Source organism: Ranitomeya imitator, chromosome 5, assembly GCF_032444005.1.
Source record: "Ranitomeya imitator isolate aRanImi1 chromosome 5, aRanImi1.pri, whole genome shotgun sequence".
Taxonomy (NCBI): Eukaryota; Metazoa; Chordata; class Amphibia; order Anura; family Dendrobatidae; genus Ranitomeya; species Ranitomeya imitator.
In genome coordinates this window covers 596,951,467-596,964,648 of record NC_091286.1, presented here as the reverse complement: position 1 = coordinate 596,964,648, position 13,182 = coordinate 596,951,467, and the positions used below count along the sequence as shown (strand labels likewise).

Sequence of the window (13,182 nt, the reverse complement as noted above, 5' to 3'; positions counted from 1 at the left end):
GTGTTTGGGTTTCAGTTATGACTCAGTGTATAGGGAGCAGCGGAAATAGTCTCGCACCCGGCACGGACTGACAGCAGCTCCGCATTTGTGCTGGCCGTCAGTCAGTGTCGGAGGCGCGATTACAGTGGTGGCTTCCTATACCTAGAGTGGTGAGTGAAACTGTGTTGACACCACCACTATGACTGAAACCAAAACCTGCCAGGAGGAATAAAAATATTTTCCTCCCGGCCATGGGGATCTAAGTGCCCGGCAGGTTCGGAGCGCTATAAACCTACAGATTAACCCCATAGCTTCCCATTTTGTTAAATTACAAAAATATTTAAATACAGGTTGTAATCAGATTTGTGTGTGATGCATCGCCACTAAATAGTCTAAGTTGGTGAAGTGATAAAAATAGACAAGTTATATTTATGGGATCGAATAACTAAAAATTGACATGTGCCTATGTATTCACCCACATAAAGTCAGTACTTTTGTAGATCCTCCATTTGTGGCAAAATCTTCAAGTCTGACCACAGTATGCTTTGGGTCGTCTTGTTGGAAGGTGAACCTCTGTACCAGTCTCAAATCACTAACACACTGAAACAGGTTTTTCTAAAAAATATCCCTGTATTTCTCACCACTAGTGATGAGCGAATATACTCGTTACTCGAGATTTCTCGAGCACGCTTGGGGGTCCTCCGAGTATTTTTTAGTGCTCGGAGATTGTTTTTCTTGCCGCAGCTGAATGATTTACATCTGTTAGCCAGCATAAGTACATGTGGGGGTTGCCGCCTGGTTGCTGTATATAGGGACATCTTCGCTTTCTTCCGAGAGATGGTCAGGGGAAAGAAAGATCCAGCATCTTCAATTTAGGAACTCCAATTCTTTTGTTTTTGATGATCATGAGCCCCTGCCAGACAGGTCTGGCAGCTCTCAAACACCATAGGAGCGCTCAAGAGAACAAAGCTCTCCTGTGTATAGTGGATTTGAGAGAGACCTCAATTGGCCGAACCTTAGTCAATCCGATAGCGACCTATTGTGTATGGGAGTTTTGGTCTGTGAGATGAGAAAGCCTTTCCCAGACATTCCTAAGTCAGTAGTACAGTATTTTGTTTAAATTAAAGTCGCTGTGATGCAGCGGTAGGATCATATGCAGTGAAACGGCAGTGACCCAAGCAAGTTTAAACAAGACGTTCCTTTGTGTTACTTCACACAGTCCATTAGAAATACACCATACATGGCTTCTTCATCCAGACCAATGGAAATACATAGTACACGACTTCTTCACACAGTCCATTAGAAATACACAGTACACGGATTCTTCATACAGTCCATTAGAAATACACAGTAAACTGCTTTAGTTTGCAGTCCCTACATTGGCTAGACTTCCCTTTGTACAGTTTCCCTAGGGCAACCGCACGCCGTTACCAAGTCTCTTTACTCACACCGTGCACCACAAGCTATCCTTCGGATTGCAGCCTGGCAAACACAAGACAGCGTGGGACGCATGGTGTCAGTCCCCTTGGTTCCTCTTGCCCGTGTTGCTCCACACAGAAAGAGCTCTTCAGACAACTGCTCTGTCTGCTACCCAAACCAACACTAACACACCTCCCCCTCTACTACAGGGCTTTTAATCAATCACTTCTTCACCATTCTAATCACAGCCAAACCTGTGTCTGCAGTACGCCCTCATTATTTTATTATTATTATTATACATTTTTATAGCGCCATTTATTCCATGGCGCTTTACTCATGGCCTCACTATGCCTCCGTACGCATTCTGGAGAGCACAAACAGTGCCCCCTAGCTGTTACTAGCAAACAAAGTTACTAGCACTATGCCCGGGCTCTGGTGCCACGTCCTGAGTGGGTTTATACCGCTCAATCAATTCTATCAGCAATTCTAGGTCTTTTAGCATGAACCAACACTGTATGGCGGCTGACAGAGCCCTCACCATCCGGTCAGCCACGATTCTCTCCATCATCTCAAAAGGGGAAAAAACCTCAGGCTGGAGCCACTCCACCAATTGCAAGAAGTCATTTGCTTGAGACCTGGTGGATCAAGACTCTACATAGGACCACTGGTACACCCAATGATCGCCTCTTACCTTTGGGGTCTCTTCAGGACTCAGCTGTTCACCCCCTATTTTAGGGGTCTCCTTTTTAAGATGCTGCAGCTCTGCTAGCTTCCACTGCAGCGCCACCTGCTGCTGCTGAAACTGCAGCTCCTGCTGGTGCCAAAACTTTTTGCTGCGAGCGCTGAAACTGCAGCGTCTCTTGCTGAAGCCCTTGCGGAGCACAACCTGCTCCAAAAGTTCCTCCATTTCTCCAGTAGACTTGCACATCGATCTGCAGCACTCTCTGGGGTTCACATGGCCCGCGTTCTTTCCACGTATGCAAATTGTCTCTTCAGAGAGGAAGAGAGCTAGAACTCTAGTGCCACCTATTGGAAGGTAGCAATCCTACAAGTCAACGTTGAGTCAAGTCAGACCGTTATCCAAGAATTATCGTTTCTCCTTGACAATTTGCATAATTAGCATATTACCCAGAGGAGCATTGCGGCTTTAAGTCTCCTCATCTCGGCATGCTTAGCATATCGATCTCCGCAAAGAAAAACGATACTTCTTGGATAGACGGTCTGACACCTCTCACACAGCCAAACCAGATCTCTGCTGTGCACTGATGAGGGGCAGTGCCCCGAAACAGTGTCTGCAAACTGAGATTCTGGTTTTGCTATTATCCTAAGTCATGTGACAAGGCTCGTTTAAAGGCTCAACGTTGACGTATAGGATTGCTACCTTCCAATAGGTGGCACTAGAGTTTTAGCTCTCTTCCTCTCTTGTTTCTGTACAGAAACATTGAAAAAAATTCACCGTGTGATATCTCGTACTTAACAAATTACCTTTAATTACATCTTAACGCAGTAAGGTGATAAGGACCACTACCACCATTTAAAAGATACCAGGAGGTGCCTGTACCTATCACTAAAGTGAACTGTTCCTACCTACCAGCGGAGGTTGGCACCCCACCGGGAGAGCCGGTGCCGACAAAGTTGGAACTACGCCGGCATCGGAGGTATAAGAGTTATTATTTTAATGTAGGCAAACATGCAGATTGAGAAGGGGTTGTCCTAGTAGTCATAGTTTTATTTTTACCTAGCCATTATCTTTTTATATTTTTATTTACATTATTTTTTTTTTAGCGCTGTTTAGGGGGTACATATAATTTACTTTCCAATTGATATCATTTTTTTTTGTGATACAAATACAGAAAAAAAAATATTTTGTAATTTCTTTTTTTTATATATTCTACATGGTTCCCACTAAATAGCATGGTTAATTCTCCAAGTTATAGTGGTCTTGTGGACACCTGATATGTGTAGATTCTTGTTTAGTATATATGTAATATATTTTTTATGAAAAAATAAAAAAATAATCTCCAGATGCTTTTTTTTTTCCATAATTTTCCTCCCCAAGGGATTATAAAAGATTTCTGGGAAACATACAGGTCTGGCAAAAAAATAAGAGTCCACCGCAAAATGTTCATTTTGTCAGATTCTTCTCTTTATAGGTATATTTTTGAGTACAATGTAAATTGTTAATTTATTCTATAATGGCTTTTTATGGTGCTGTATGGCCGTACTGTGCCTTTATCTGCGATTCTGTCCCAGGTGTACGATAGAGACCAAAGCGGGTTTCACACATCTGTTTTTGTTTTATTTTTAGGTTAGTGTTTTCTTTTTTTTCATATGCAAAAAAAATTGCATATTCATCTATTTGCATTTGTTTAGCTGCAGGTAGTGGTGATGCTTTTCCATGGTCGTCTTCCTACGTTTTCTTGGTAGTCATATTTTATATAGTCTCCTTACACTATGCTTTTGTTCATGTAAGCAAACTTTTTGTTTTGTTCTTTTCGTTTCTTTTTTATCATAGACAATCTGTGCCACCTAGTGGGTTATAATTTCTTTTTTCTATAAAACCTGTGTAATTTTCTGTTCCGTTACGCTTCATAACATCCTAAGTGATTATGTAAATATCTTTATGTATTCAATTACATAACCGTGTCTTAGCCAGGGTTCTCTTTTATATATATTTTTTTTGTACAAACAATTCTACTATTTTATGTAATAAACATATGAGACAATTTTGCTTAAAAAATATTTTTAGAAATCTGACTTATATATTTTGATATTTTGTACAAAAAATAAAGTAAAAAAAGTAGGGGTTACACTTCTTTGGGAGGAAGTGTTTAGTTATTTATTCTTTTGCCTCTTGTATCATTCTTATTCTATATGTCTTTTTTGTTACTATTTACTTACTTATATAACGCCATTTATTCCACAGAGCTTTACAGAGTTCATCATCGCTTTCTGATGGGGCTCACCCTCTAAACTCCCTGTCAGTATGTCTTTGGAGTGTGGGAGGAAGCCAGAGGAAACACAGCGGGAACAGACATACTGATTGTAGATAAAATGTACAATTACAACAAGTGATAGTCTGTTGTGTGCATGGTTCTATTCAGTCTCATAGGGTTAAATGGGAAGAAAAAAAAAACTTTTGTACTGCTTTTCTGTTCTTAAAAAGATTACAAACAATTGAAAGAAGTGATGAAAAAAAATAGTTGCGCCCAACGTGGGGCTCGAACCCACGACCCTGAGATTAAGAGTCTCATGCTCTACCGACTGAGCTAGCCGGGCTTCTAAATGTTCAGCATTTTATTACATTCTGTGAGTGTGCAGGAGAACAGGGCTCGTGCAGATGGGAAGCAGCTGCTTGAGTCTTCAGGGGACAGTATTTAGCAGGCAAGCATTGGTGGTTCAGTGGTAGAATTCTCGCCTGCCACGCGGGAGGCCCGGGTTCGATTCCCGGCCAATGCAGTCAGTGTTTTTTTTTCTCTTTAATTTGAACACATCTAGAAGAAACGCTTACTGCACGTAAATTATTTAGCACATAATGCAGTTCACATAAAATCTACTTGCCCGCTCCGAATGTGCTTTGTACAGAGGTGTGGCTGTGTGTACTTGCCAAACCTGCAGGCTAGAGATGATTTTGTTCTTGCAGCACAGCTTCATTTATAATACATTTTAGAAAAAATTGAAAGTTCTTAAATGAGCCAGAAAAACCAGGAGTGGAGATAGGATGATAACGTGGCAGAGCTTCTGTACACTATAGTTATGAGTTATGGAAAGCTGAACGTAATTCCTAAAACTGATCAGTCTTCATCTGTGTTCACACATTGCAGCATCAATGCAGTTTTTTTTTTTTTTTTTAAAGCCCAGATGTATTCATTTAAACTCTTTCCACTAAGGCAGTTTTTTTTTTTTGTGCTTTTAATCTGTTCTTCCTTTCTTTGATGAACCATAAATTATTGACCTTTAACATAGAAAAATATTTAGAATTGAGAGTCCTCAGTGGTTGATACCTTTAATGGCCAACTGAAAAGATGGTAACAAATTTCAAGCTTTCGAGACTACACAGGTCTCTTCATCAGGCAAAGACTAAAACAAATTCTGAAGAATCACATATTTATGCACAACATAACACAGAAAAAAAAAAGGGGAAACCATGGATAAGACAGGTGACATGAAGCAGAATTATCATGAGTTATAAACAGTTATGTCCATAAATATTGGGCCAGTTCTTAGATAAGGATTGTTTTATTGGGGTCTGGTTCTGTTGTGATGACCCCTCATAGTCTGAGGGGCAAGTTCCTTAGTTGATGTTAAAAGACATAAATCTGCGACACATTCATTCCTGCAGTTAGTGTCAAAGGTCGTCATCAGTTTATATTCCCAGACTCTTCTGTCTCTCTGAGATTTGAAGCTACCTTTTAATTTCATGTCCATAATGTTATGATTTGGGAGACAGAAATGTATTGCCACAGGTAGATCCATTCTTTTTTCTCTTATTGTGTGGCGGTGAGAATTCATTCTTGTTCTAAGCTTTTGCCCTGTCCCCCCCACATACAGACCCCCAGTTGGACATTTATTACAAATAATTAGGTACACCACATTAGAAGTGACACAGCTGAAAGTATCTGGGATCTTTGTTCTAAATGTCCAACTGGGGGTCTGTATGTGGGGGAGATAGGGCAAAAGCTTATTCTCACCGCCACACATTAAGAGAAAAAAGAATGGATCTACCTGTGGAATATAAACTGATGACGACCTTTGACACTCTCACTGCAGGAATGAATGTGTCGCACGGATTTATGTCTTTTTACATCAACTAAGGAACTTGGATATCATTTGGAGTACATACAATTTTTTAATCACTTTTTTTATACATTTTTGGTGGAAGGAAAGCAGAAAAAAATCAACAGTATCTAAATGGTTAAACAGCAGCAATCAGGGCTTGATTTAATCACTGCTGTTAGTGAAAGCACTATATCACAGGTATGATGCAGGCTCACTTCCTGAGCCTTGACGCAGGATGTACTATTACACCCTACGTTAGGAAGGGGTTAAAACTAATATGAAAGGTCCAGACACACCTTTAACCTGCCCTCTTACCCACCAGAATAAAAAAAAGAAATTCTATAGAATTACAACATTTGCACACTGCGGTTACTATTCACCTCAGGAGTTAATTATTATTATTTATTATTATTATTTATATAGCACCATTGCTTCCATGGTGCTGTACATGAAAAGGGGTTAAACACAAATTACAGATATCACTTACAGTAAGCAAACTAACAATTACAGACTGATACAGAGGGGTGACGACCCTGCCTTAGCGGGCTTACATTCTACAGGATGGTGGGGATGGAGACAGTAGGTTGAGGGTTACAGGAGCTCTGGTGTTGGTGAGGCCGTAGCTTCAGTAATGGTGAGGAGGCAGCGGGGTCAGTGTAGACTGTAGGCTTTCCTGAAGAGGTGAGTTTTCAGGTTCTGTCTGAAGGATCCGAATGTGGTTGATAGTTGGATGTGTTGGGGCAAAGAATTCCAGAGGATGGGGGATATTTTGGAGAAGTCTTGGAGACGGTTGGGTGAGGAGCGAATAAGTGTGGAGGAGAGAAGGGGGTCTTGGGAGGACCGGAGATTACATGAGGGAAGATATCGGGAGATTAGTTCAGAGATATATGGAGGAGACAGGTTGTGGATGGTTTTGTAGGTCAGTATTAGTAATTTGAACTGTATACACTGAGGGAATAGGAGTGATGGAGTGGCGAGGTGCAAGGATGTTAGCAGGGAGGCCACAGAAAAGGATGTTGCAGTAGTCAAGGCGGGAGATGATGAGGGCATTCACAAGTATTTTAGTAGATTGACGGTTGAGGAAAGGATGGATTCCGGAGATATTTTTGAGCTGGAGGCAACAGGATGGGGAAAGAGTTTGGATGTGCGGTGTGAAGGACAGGGCAGAGTCAAGGGTTACTCAGAGGCAGTGGACTTCCTGTATGGGGGAAAGCGTGATGTCGTTAATTGCAGTAGATAGGTCAGGTATGGAAGATCTATGAGATGGAGGAAAGATGATGAGTTCAGATTTGTCCACATTGAGTTTGGAGAAGCAAGAGAAGAAGGAGAATATGGCTGATAGACCCTCCGGGATTCTGGACAGCAGAGAGGTGACATCTGGGCCAGAAAGGTAGATCTGAGTGTCATCCGCATAAAGGTGGTACTGGAATCCATGGGACTTTGAGTTGTTCCAGGCCAAGAGTGTAGAGTGAGAAGAGTAGAGTCCTAGAACAGAGCCTTGGGGGACTCCAACAGAGAGAGGGTGGGATGAGGAGGTAGTGTGGGAGTGGGAGACGCTGAATGTGCGGTTGGAAAGGTATGAGGAGATCTAGGATAGGGCGAGGTCTTTGATGCCAAAGGAGGAGAGGATCTGTAGTAGGAGGCGGTGGTCAACTGTTTTGAAAGCAGAGGACAGGTCAAGAAGGAGGAGTACAGAGTATTGTCCGTTAGCTTTGGCTGTAAGTAGGTCATTAGTGATTTTGGTCAGGGTAGTCACAGTTGAGTGATGAGGGCGGAAACCAGATTGTAGATTGTGAAAGAGCAAGTTAGATGAGAGGTGGGAGGAGAGTTCAGCGTGGACGTGCTGCTCCAGGATTTTGGACGCGAATGGGAGCAGCGATATTGGGCGATTGCTGGACATAGCTGTTGGGTCGAGGGTTGGCTTTTTAAGGACAGGCGTGATTGTGGCATGTTTGAAAGCAGAAAGGAAAGTGCCAGATGTTAGTGATAGGTTGAAGAGGTGGGTTAGGGACGGGATAAGTGTGGTGAGGAGATGGGATGGGGTCGAGCGCACAGGTGGTGTGCGATTTGGAGAGGAGACAATTAAGCCCCCTTCAGTGAGTTAATGCCAATATTCATTTTTATTGTTTACATCTAGTGATGAGCGAGTACACGGGTGACCTCCGAGTATTTGTTAGTGTTCGGAGATTTAGTTTTCATCACCTCAGCTGAATGATTTACAGCTACTAGCCAGTCTGAGTACATGTGGGGGTTGCCTGGTTGCTAGGGAATTCCCACATGTAATCAAACTGTTTAACAGTCGTAAATCATCCAGCTGCTGAGAGGAAAACTAAATCTCTGAGCAGTCATAAATACCCGGAGACTACCCAGGCGTGCTTGAGAAAACCTGAGCAACAAGTACACTCGCTTATCACTATTTGCATCTCTATAGACTACAGGCATCTTTGTCTGTTAATACACTGAGCCAACACTAGGTGGAGACATTGACCTAATAATGTAAACAAAAAATAAGCTGCTAAGCTTCAGCCTTACAGTCACCACAGCTGTAAATTTAATTGCCAACATTGCAATGATCCACTAAAAAAAAGGCATTTTAGCTTTTTAAATACTTCTATCTATGGTACGCAAAGGCTCATTTCCAAATGATGGTAATCAGTAGCCTCTTGTTCACATGCTGCATTTTTTTGTCACTTTTTCAGCATGTTTTTGCCGCAGAAAAAAATGCATCGTTTTACAGTAGCACCAGAGTAAATAAGATTTCGGAAATCTCATGCACACGCTGCTTATTTTTTTTTTTATTCTTGCCGGTTTGAACCTTAACGCTGAGTTCCCACAATGAGTTTTTGGTTATTTTTTTTTTTTGCGCTGTGTAGTTTCAGAAAATTGGAAGAAAAACCTATTTGACATAATGGGCAGTAAAGGTGCAAAAAATCTGCAACATCAAAAGCGTATTGTGGGAAATTTTCTGCTTTCCTTCCACCAAAAATGTATAAAAAAAGTGATTAAAGCTATTTTTTAAATCTTTTTTTCTTCTTTCAGTATTTTTCACCTATTCAATTGAATGGAAAAAAAAAATGCAACAGTAACGCTGATAAGAAAAAAAAAGACATGTATTTTATGCAGCGTTTTTCTTGCCCAACACTCTGGTCTCTGCTGCAGAAAAATCTGCTACAATTGCTCGGTGTGCACATAGCCTTACTGTTAGAGATGAGCAGATTGATTCTAGCCTAATCCAATTCACCAAGAAGTTTCTCCAAAATGTGGATTTCAATGAATCCAAACTTATGGGGATTTCATTTGCACAAATAGTGAGAGCTGGAATGGGTTAAAAAAAAAAAAAAAAAAACTTTAACCAGCTTTCCCCATACCTCTCCCGCTGCCGCCCAGCCCTCCAATCACTCCTCTTTGACATAGTGGATGCTTTCCTGAAACGGAAAGTACTTGCAAGCAGCATAATACAAAGAATAGCAGGTTTACCCAGAATCCTTTGCAGTAGGCGGAGCTATGCAAATCATCTCTTTCCACCCCTGTCTAATCCACAGCGCTTGGAATCGCCAAGCGTGCAATGCTGCGGATTAGTTTCTGAATTTACACAGCCAACCAATTCCTACCTGTGGACACGTGTTTCGGGCTAGCATGTATGTATCCTCTTTGACATATCATTAACATCAATGATGTGAACATTGGCGTGGAGCCAGGAACAAGAAGATCAAAGAAAGAGAAGCCGACCAGAGGACAGGCCATGGCAAGGAAAGGAAAGGGCCAGGAGAGGCAAGTACAACATTTTATCTTCTTTAACCCCTTCCTGTAGCTTTTGATTTTAACCAAATGTATGCGATGCAAATCGAATTTTCAAGCCAAATTGGAGGGAATCTGCCGAGTTAAGATTTCAGATTGGCTTTTGCTGTTAGCACTATTGTAGCGCCAACCTATTCCACAGCGTTCACAGATTATAGTCAAATTTAGCATCAATATCCCCATGAAAAACTGTGGATGATTCACCAAAACATTTTAGTGAAATTTCTGCCAAAAAAAAGTTTTGAAAAGTCGCAATTTTGTAGCGCAACGCAAGGATGCGCGTGACGAAATGACTTCTGTTGTTTTCACTCAACTTCTCATCCTCATCCCAGCTCCAGCAAACTGGGAAGAGCCGGGGCAGGATGGTGCGATGCAGCATGGCGACCGTTTCTAAAATTCATAACGAGTGGTGGCGTTTGCTGTGCCATAAATCTTACAGTAGCAGAGACTGGAGGAAGATTTCTAGTGAGGCACACATGGTGGTACACGCCTCACCTGCACAGCATCCGCTCCAACACACCCCGCCATTAAGAGAATTGCCTGTATTGATGAATTGTCCGTGAAGTGCAAACATAACCTTTGAATACATTTTGATGTTTATTTTGAAGCAGACCCTAATCGCAGTTCAGAAGAGCAGTTATAAGAATCACTTTCAGATCTGGCCCCAGTGGTCTTCAGGGCGATTGTCTCCACATGCTTAGATTTTCCCCCCAATGTACAGTATGAATGTTACATTATTCACGACACCCCAGAGCCACTTTAGAAATTTGTCCATAGCCCCAGTAAAAGTAGTTTTGTTCCCACTTTTTATTAGTAGTTTAGAATTAGTGATTTTAGAGGTGACTCTAATTTTTGTTTTTTTTTCTTACAGTAAATTGTGTTGTTTTGTAACAACAGGAAAAAAATAAAACAAAACCCGTAGTGTGAACATACCCTAAGAAACTAGTCGAATAGTGTGATAACATTTACTCCTAGTCGAGCAATATTCCTAAATTATCTTACTATGGTAGGCCTTATTTAGACATTTAGATGTTGTTTTTTCCCGTATGAGTTCTATCTAGGTTTTTCACAGATTGAACTGGTACCTATTATAGTCTATGAGGTTGTTCATGTGTCCTTGTATTTTTGGGGGCCGAGTGGTCTGCACAAAATCATAGCCATATGTCGGATTTTTATCAGTGTCTCAGCTCAAATTTTCCAATGCAAGTCTGTGGGTCCATGAAAAAACTGGACTTCAATCGAATGCCACCTGTGTGCTTTACATTTATTACTAAGTGATGGGAGACGTTTGTAAAGGATAATTTGTGGATTATCCTTTACAAAAGTCTCTGAGAAGGTCGCGTGGGCGGCCCGTGGATCTGCAGCAGCCGATACACACATGCTTTTGCTTCATGCCATCAGGTGAGCAGCTCCTTGTTAAAAACTACAATTAATCCGAAGGATAAGACCCTATTTGCGTTTTTTTATCTCCTTAATTTATAAGTACAAAGAGAGGCTGTACAAACCTCCATCAGCTTTTCTTTTTTTTTCATTTGAGCAAAACTGATGGCACAATCTTACACACTGACCAAATTCTGATGGCTCAAGCCTACACACGGACCAAACTCTGATGGTACAAGCTTTCGCACTGACCAAACTCTGATGGCACAAACCTACACACTGACCAAACTGATGCCACAAGCTTACACACTGACCAAACTCTGATGCTAAAAGCTTACACACGGACCAAACTCTGATGCCACAAACTTACACACTGACCAAACTCTGATGCCACAAACTTACGCACTGACCAAACTCTGATGCCACAAACTTACGCACTGACCAAACTCTGATGCCACAAACTTACGCACTGACCAAACTCTGATGGTAAAAGCTTACGCACTGACCAAACTCTGATGGTACAAGCTTACGCACTGACCAAACTCTGATGGTACAAGCTTTCGCACTGACCAAAGTCTGATGGTACAAGCTTTCGCACTGACCAAAGTCTGATGGTACAAGCTTTCGCACTGACCAAACTCTGATGGTACAAGCTTATGCACTGAACAAACTGACACAGGGCAGCACTTCTGGTTCGCTTAAATAGACTCACTTCCTTTTTTTTTTTTAATGGATCTTCTGGTTGATCCTGCCTTTTCCTGGTCGTTCAACACCCTGGTGTCTGTGTTACAACAAAGTGTATATGCGCACCTGGCCTGCTAATCTTACTGATTAATTACCTGGCTGATCGTGCCTGCACCACTTCCGGTGCATGTGATGCAATCAATCACCTGGTTGATCCTGCATCTGTCCGCTGCCTGCGCTATACACTCATGCCGAAGCGCGCACCCGGCAACCACTTCCGGTGCGCGCTTAATCCACCATTCACCTGGTTGATCCTGCTTCTGCCCGAACACTGCCGTCGGGCTTGCGCATGCACCCGGTCCTTACTTCCGGTGCGCGCTGCTGTACTGTGCTCCAGGCGCGCATCCGGTCACCACTTCTGGTGAGCGCCGGCTCTTTCGGTCCCCCTGCCCTTTAGCTCCTGTATAACATTCCGAGTGCTGCCGCCGGGTATTGTGCGCATGCGCGTGCCCACCATTTCCGGGTACCTGGCGCCGACTGAGAAGGAGCTCGCAGCGCCGGGAATGTCCACGCCACGGACTCCAGGAGGCAGCGCAGCACTCACCCCCAATGTCCTAATGCTCTCTCAGTGCTCCGGACACTGCTCCATACCGTTCCTTTGTGCAGCCTCAGGTACCGACCAGGGGGAAGGGGGGAGACCTGCTCTTAATTCTCGACAGGGAGGCCCCCCAACCTCCAAGGAGAATTACTCAGCCCGGGCACCAATGTGCCTTACGGGCTGTATGACCACCTTTGGTCAACAGAGGGGGCACCATATAGTGACCCCCGAGGACAGCAGGATTTTCAATCAACATGGGGGAAACGCTATCTGCGGCCCCCGAGGATAATTTTCTACCCAGGCATTGCCTCACGGGTTGTGGCCATGCTTCGCTCAGGGGGGGCATGGAATACATGACCCCCGAGGCGACTACCAGTACCTGGTGACTGGTGCAGCAGACCAGCGCCTGCCCAAATCCACCCGGCCCAGGCATCCACTTCTGTCTTCATCAGAAGTCTTCATCTTGAGGGTTCCCCGTCAAAGACAGGAAACCAACTGATGTGGAGAGAGGAGCCGCTCTTTTATCTTGAAGGTTTCCTGTCCTT

General features: G+C 42.9%; 2 non-coding genes across 2 annotated transcripts; one reads left to right on the top strand and one right to left on the bottom strand.

Moving 5' to 3' along the window:
• Positions 1 to 4,604: 4,604 nt before the first annotated feature.
• Positions 4,605 to 4,677, bottom strand: TRNAK-CUU (transfer RNA lysine (anticodon CUU)). Its single transcript has one exon. It is a non-coding gene; the product is annotated as a tRNA-Lys (tRNA).
• Positions 4,678 to 4,786: 109 nt separating this feature from the next.
• On the top strand, positions 4,787 to 4,857 carry TRNAG-GCC (transfer RNA glycine (anticodon GCC)). Its single transcript has one exon. It is a non-coding gene; the product is annotated as a tRNA-Gly (tRNA).
• Positions 4,858 to 13,182: the final 8,325 nt, after the last annotated feature.